At 42.9% G+C, this 7048-nt stretch overlaps 1 long non-coding RNA gene across 1 annotated transcript; it reads left to right on the top strand.

Annotated features, from left to right (window-relative positions):
- Positions 1-3172: 3172 nt before the first annotated feature.
- On the top strand, positions 3173-6140 carry LOC113907076. Its single transcript, XR_003515079.1, has 2 exons — positions 3173-3951; positions 5301-6140. It is a non-coding gene; the product is annotated as an uncharacterized LOC113907076 (long non-coding RNA).
- Positions 6141-7048: the final 908 nt, after the last annotated feature.

Below are 7048 nucleotides of genomic sequence, written 5' to 3'. Positions count from 1 at the left end.
AACACTATAAAAGAAATAATATCTATATAAATGGAAAGGTATCATATTGATGAATGGGGAGATAATATTGTTAAGTTAATAATACCTAAAGTGATCTACAGATTGAATGTAATCCCTATTTTGAGCCTATTTTGCCAAAATAGAAAAGCCAACTATAAAATTTATATGGCACTGCGAGGCGGCCCAAAAAGCCAAAACAGTCTTGAAAAAAGAGACAAAATTGGATGACTCAGGTTTCCCAATTTCAAAAGTCACTGCAAAACTTCAGTAACCAGTATGTAACCTTTATGTAACCTTTATGCCAGTATGATGCTGGCATAAAGATAGACCTATAGACCAATGGGGGGCTTCCCTTTTGGCTCAGCTGGTAAAGAAGCTGCCTGCAATGAGGGAGACCTGGGTTCGATCCCTGGGTTGGGAAGATCCCCGGGAGACGGGAAAGGCTACCCACTCCAGTATTCTGGCCTAGAGAATTCAATGGACTGTATAGTCCATGGGGTTGCAAAGAGTCGGACACAAATGAGTGACCTTCACTCACTCACTCACTCACTCATAGACCAATAGAATAGAATTAAGAATCCAGAAACAAGCCTGGACCTCTTTGCCCAGTTGATTTATGATAAGGGCATCAGGTTCATTCAGTGAGGAAAGAGTTTCAGGACACCTGGATTTCCACGTGCAAAAGAAAGAAACTGAACCCCTGCCTCACAACATATACAAAAATCATCCCAAAATGGTTTGATAACCTAAATATGAGCTAAGTCCACAAAACTCTTAGGGGTGTATACAGCATAAGGGTACATCTTCATGACGATGGATTTGGGAATGGATTCTTAGGTATGATAGCAAAAGCACAAGCAACAAAAGAGAAAACAGGTAAATAGGACTTCCTCAAAAAGTATTTTTAAAATTTGTACATCAAAGGAAATTATCAAGATAACGGAAAGACAACCCACAGAAAGGGAGGACATGTGCAATTCAGATATCTGGTAAAGGTTTAATATCCAGAATATAGAAAGATCATTGACAGTTCAACAAAAAGACAAGCAACCCAATTTTAAAATGGGCAAGAGACTTGAATACACATTTCTCCAAAGAAGACCTACAAATGACCAATAAATACATGAAAAGATGCTCAACAGCATCGATCAGAAGGGCAATGCAAATCAAAACCACAAGATGAATGAAAGGGTACATACTACAACAGGGACAAACCTCAAAAACACGTCATGTGGAATAAGCCAGACACAAGAACAAACAGTGTGATTTGACTTAAATACCTGTAATAGGCAAATTCTAAGAGACAGCAAGTAGAACAATGGTTAACGGGCTGAGGGAAGCGGGAACGGAAAGTTATATGAGTCTAAATGTAAAAGTTAAAACAACTTTGGAGGATAAAATTTTTTTTAAGATAATGGTGGCGATGGCTTCACAACTTTGTAAATATACTTATTGCTGCTGAATTGTACACTTAAAAAATAGTTAAAATGGCAAATTTTATGTTACACATATTTTACACATGCATGTGTGCACACTTGCTGCCAAGTGTTGGTGAGGTTGTGAACCAACCAAATTCACATACACAAGGAGGGGGAATATGAAATGGCACCAACCATTTGGAAAACAGCTTGGTAGTTTCTTATGAAGTACAGATCTCTGCATGACTCCACAATTCCACACCTAGGTTCTTACCTAAGAGAGAGAAAATGGACAAAAGTCCATAGCAGCCATAATAGCCAAAAAATGGAAACACTCCATAGTTCATCGCGAACACAATAGAATATTATTCAGCAATAAAAAAAGAACAAACTATGGATACACAGACAAACATGGTTAAGTCTCTTAACTATTCTGAGTTAAAGAAGCCAGGAACAAAAGACTATATACTGTACGTTTCCGGTTATATAAAATTTTAGAAAGTGCAAACTAACCCCATAGTGACCGAAACAGATCCTTGAGGGGCAAAGGATGGTGGGAAGATGGATTACAAAGGTCACAGGGCAACTTCTGAAACCGATAGAAATGTACCTTGATTGTGATCATAGTTTCATGGATTTATACATCTTTCAAAATGCATTGTACACTTTACATAGATGCAGTTATGTGCATAAATTATACCTCAATAAAACTGTTATTAAAAAAAGTTCAGTTTGTAGCTTCACAGCATCTCAAGGTATCATGAGTGGTAAGGGAATCATTGCTATTAGAATACTTTATTCCCTTTCACTGTTGTTGCTTACTTGGGCTACACAAAAATTTTGGTGACTTCCAAGTACCACCCCTTGTTTGTACAAGACCTAACGACTACACAACTGGCTACTTAGAAAGTGTCACAATAAGGTCCCTAGTTCGAAAGGCCTTGATTTCACTCCTAAGTCTGTTCACAGCTTTTGGATCTCTCTGGCTCTTTCAGAAATGTTGGGATGGTGATTTTTTTTCTATGCTTAAAAAATGCATAGAAAAAAGACTATGCTTTTTTTTTTTCCTACTTGATGCAGCAGTCCAAATTTCAAACCCAATCTAATTATAGGTATTCTGTAAGGACAACCTGATCTCCCTCTGGCCAGAATACATTGATCAAGAGTGAGGTTTTGTGATTTTATTGCTTTTCTTAATTGCCTCAGATCAAGGGTCAGGAAGAAGATATGCACTTAGGGAACAGAGAAGGCTCATACCATTCATCAGAATGATGACAGCCCATAAATGGCTGCTTGTTATTTTCCAAGTACAAGATTGGGGGGTTGACAAGATCTGCACAAAGTAAACAAGGAAGGAAAACAAAAAAAATCCTTGCCTAAGCTTCTGGTCCAGACAGGAACTGAGTCTAAAAGTAACTATAACTATAGGCAGTCTGCTTTTTCTTTAATTTCATTTTTTCTTGATTGGAAAAACTAAATTATCTAGATAGGAATAGTAGTTCGGCCATCACCAGAGAGGAGATTAGGATATAGGATAGTTTAGTGGTAATTAAAAGGCAAAGAAGGGAGGCAGTCCCCACAGTTGGAATCTGGATGACGAATGAGATCACAGCAACTAGCTGTTTAGTCAGCTTCCCCTTCTATATATTTCTTTTTTTTTAAAGTATTTTATTTATTTGGCTGTGCCAGGTCTTAGTTGCAGCACATGGGATCTGGGATCTTTAGTTGTGGCATGATAGATCTACTTCCCTGACCAGTGATCAAACCCAGGCTCCCTGCACTGGAAGTGTAGCATTTAGCCACCGGACCACCAGGGAAGTATCCCTTCTTCTATATATTGCTAATGTAACTTCATGATCTTTTGAATAACCAAAAGTTTTCTATTTGCCATCACGGAGGAGGGACCACTTGGAAGTCTGTATTTGGTGGATAAATGCAACAGTGGCATCACGGTCAGCGGAGGTTCTTTGAAGCTGTGCATGAGGATAAAAGGTGGAAATCCACTCAGAAACTTGAAGTGCCCACAGCCCCTTTGGAGGAAGAGACTGCCAGGTGGTCCCTTCTCAATAAAGTGCTAAGTGCTGTGTCCCATCATCCTGAAATTCAGGCCACAGTTGTTTAGATCTGGGGCTTGGTGCCCCAGCCTGATGCATTCCTTCAAGCCTGAACAAGAGGAAGGATGGTGATCTGGACACATGTCTAGTCTCCAAAACAACATCGAATCAGGAGTTTCAGTTAATAGTATCTGCCTCAGCAGATCCTCTCTCAGGTCCTTAGAATTTGGGGTCCAGACTATGCATCCAGCCCTGGCAAACAGGAAGAAGGAGAAGTGGAGCAGACATCAGAGAAACCACATAAGCTGCAGTCCCCCAAACAACAGAGCCTCCAGAGCAGAGCAGAAACGTCTGGAATCACCAAGATCCATCACCCAAACAACACTCCATTTCCAGAAGCCCTGGCACTTGGTGACCTTGTAAAGTGTCTCTTTCCTGCAAATGAAGAGGAAAAACTAGCTAAGCAACAGCTCTTGTATGTAAGTATTGCCTGGCTCTTTAAAACCATGTTCCTTTAGAGTTATCAGGTGGGAATTGTGTCAGAAATGAAGCTGGGATCCAAGGAGTTCCAGTGACTTCCTTAAGGTCAAGATCAAGAGAATAAGTCAAAGATTTTCCACTTATGAACATGAAGTTGGAAATATCTATAGAGCGTTTCTCCTGGGGGTGCCACTGCATCCTCCTCCTCCTGTTTTTTATTAGCTACAACTTTGTGCCCTTGATCACTGTTACTCTGGGTCTTTGTTTTTGTTTAGTTGCTTGGTTGTGTCCGACTCTTTTGTGACCCCATGGACTGTAGTCCACCAGGCTCCTCTGTCCATGGGATTTCCAAGGCAAGAATACTAGAGTGGGTTAGAGTGGGTTTCCTTCTCCAGGGGATCTTCCTGACTCACGGATCAAACCTGTGACTCCTGCATTGGCAGGCAGATTCTTTACTACTGAGCCACCAGGGAAGTCCGCTCTGGGTCTTACACATGGGAAAAAACAGCAGAGGCAGTTACTCCGTACTGCAGGCCACAGGCATGGGGCAGTTGCTGTAATGGACTCTAGGGGCCCTAGTGAGAAGGCAGGGGCTTCCCTGGCAGACAGTCTAAACATAGCCTAGGGATGCCAGATAAAATACAGGATGCCAGTTATCGCATGAGACAAATTTATACTATGCAATTGTTTGTTGTTTATCTGAAATTCAGATTTAACTGGGCATCCTATATCTTTGTTTACTAAATGAAAGCAACCCCTATGGGTGCCACAGCATAGCACAGACACGGAGGACGAGAGGGAGGGGCTCACGAGAGCCAGAGAAGCAGAGCGGCTTAGGCGCGGAGCTCTGGGGAGCAGCACTCAGCCCCCTTTCCGGATTCCCTCAGCACCTGCAGTGTCTTGGTGTATAAACAGAAGACAGCACATCAACTCAGCAATTAGAATCAACATGTCTACAAAAGGGCAGAACGCGGCCAGAATTTGTTGGTCAAAAAGATCCCCTGGAGAAGGAAATGGCAACCCACTCCAGTATTCTTGCCTGGAAAATCCCATGGGCAGAGGAGCCTGGTGGGCTACAGTCTGTGGGGCTGCAAACAAGTCGGACACAACTGAGCACGCACACACGAGGAATACTCAAAACTTAGTCTGTAGGCTTTAAAGCGCTTTCAATCTAACACAGAAATGAGAGTTTAATCAGAGCTTAGAATGTGATGCAAAAACTTTAACGTAGGACTTTACCTGAGGTGAAAAGCCTTCCGAATGTGGATCTGTGTGGTGTTTGTCCTACGGTGCTCATGACTGTCAATAATCTGAATTCACGGAATTGTGTTTTACTCCTGGTTTTCAGATGGCAACACCTAATGACGACAGAAGACGAGATGGCTGGATGCATCACCGACTCAGTGGACATGAGTTTGAGCAAGTTCCGGGAGATAGTGAAGGACAGAGAAGCCTGGTGTGCTGCCATGGGGTCGCAAAGAGTTGGACACGATTGAGTGACTGAACAACAATAACACAAATAGAAGATATAGTCTCTACTACTCCTTTTGTTTTAGCTCCTAGGTCATCTAGCTTTTATTGAGCCCTTGTTCCAGATATATGACTGGGGTGGTTGTACCTAGCCAAAACTAAATTATTCATTTCCTCCTCTAATGAAAAAAAGATGGCTTTTCCATTTGGTGTATCCATAGGCTTAGCTTTCGGCTGCCACTGCTTTTCACCAACAACTACCTTTTAGCCCCTCTACCTTTTTGTCTTCACTCAGTAAAACCGGATTCTCAGGATGAGAGCTTTGGCCTTCTCTGACCTTCTCTCAGGACAGCAAACCCCATTTTCTGTTTAAAATGATTACTCATAAATAGAAGTACATTAGCGGTGGCCAAAATCCATCTGGTTGCTTCCCTTCTGCGAAGAGTGATGAATTGGCAAAAGGACAGGAAGGGGAGGGTGCGGGAGCAGGCGAGGCCAGGCCCTGCAGAGCCACAGTCTGTGCACAGATGCTAGGCTCCTGGTGCAGCCTGGGAAGCACCCTCCCCAGAGCTCTCTGGCTGCAGCAGATATAATATAGGACACGTAAATGCCATGTCTGCCTACACGTCTGCAAAGCAGCCTTGATTTGTCAGAGGCAAATATAGTAAGAAGAGAGGGGAAAACAATGAAAGATAAACAGGATTTCAGAAATCATGCATTTTGAGCATGTGTGTGTGTGTGTGTGTTTCCCCCCTCTGGTTCATTACTATTCAGACTAGCAAGGCATAAACACTTAAGAGATCAATCATTTAAATAACAATAAATTCATATGGCTAACATCGAAATGGTAAAAAACAAAAATCCCAAATGCAGGCCTGAATGAGGACAGAGTGGGAAGAGATAAGAGGTGAAAAGGTGAAAGTGAAAGTCACTCAGTCATGTCCCACTCTTTGTGACCCCATGGACTAGGTCTTCAGGCTCAGATTGGTGCACCCACCAAACATTCCTCCTTGTAATCATGTAAGACAAGAGCTGATGTCTCAGAAAAAGCATCTGGAAATTGAAAACTGGGGTCATTACATTCAGATGACCCTCTGAATTCTCCAGGCCAGAATACTGGAATGGGTAGCCTTTCCCTTCTCCAGGGGATCGATCTTTCCAACTCAGGGATCAAACCCAGGTCTCCCACATTGCAGGTGGATTCTTTACCAGCTGAGCCATAAGGGAAGCCCAAGAACACTGGAGTGGGTAACCTATCCCTTCTCCAGGGGACCTTCCCAACCTGGGAACCGAACTGGGGTCTCCTGCATTGCAGGCGGATCCTTTACCAACTGAGCTATCAGGGAAGCCCTGAGATGAGAGGTACCTGTCTGCAAAAGCCTTTGTTCAGAAGGTGCTCACACAGCCAACAGACCTCTGCCCCAGCGCCTGTGTTTCCCTTCCCCAGAGGCCCAGAGACAGTGTCCCTGGGGAAACTTCCACAGCAACCTTTCTGTGACCTCACATTCTGCGTGTTGTCTTAGCTACAAGGTGGAAAGTGCAGTCAGCCACCACATTCTTTCTTGGGTAACTTATGGGTTAGGACCTTCCCACACATCACCCTTTCCTCCTTAAATATTCTAGCTC

The sequence above is a fragment of the Bos indicus x Bos taurus genome, chromosome 16, assembly GCF_003369695.1.
Source record: "Bos indicus x Bos taurus breed Angus x Brahman F1 hybrid chromosome 16, Bos_hybrid_MaternalHap_v2.0, whole genome shotgun sequence".
Taxonomy (NCBI): Eukaryota; Metazoa; Chordata; class Mammalia; order Artiodactyla; family Bovidae; genus Bos; species Bos indicus x Bos taurus.
The sequence above is the reverse complement of the archived record's forward strand: the minus strand, read 5'-3'. Positions and strand labels throughout refer to the sequence as shown.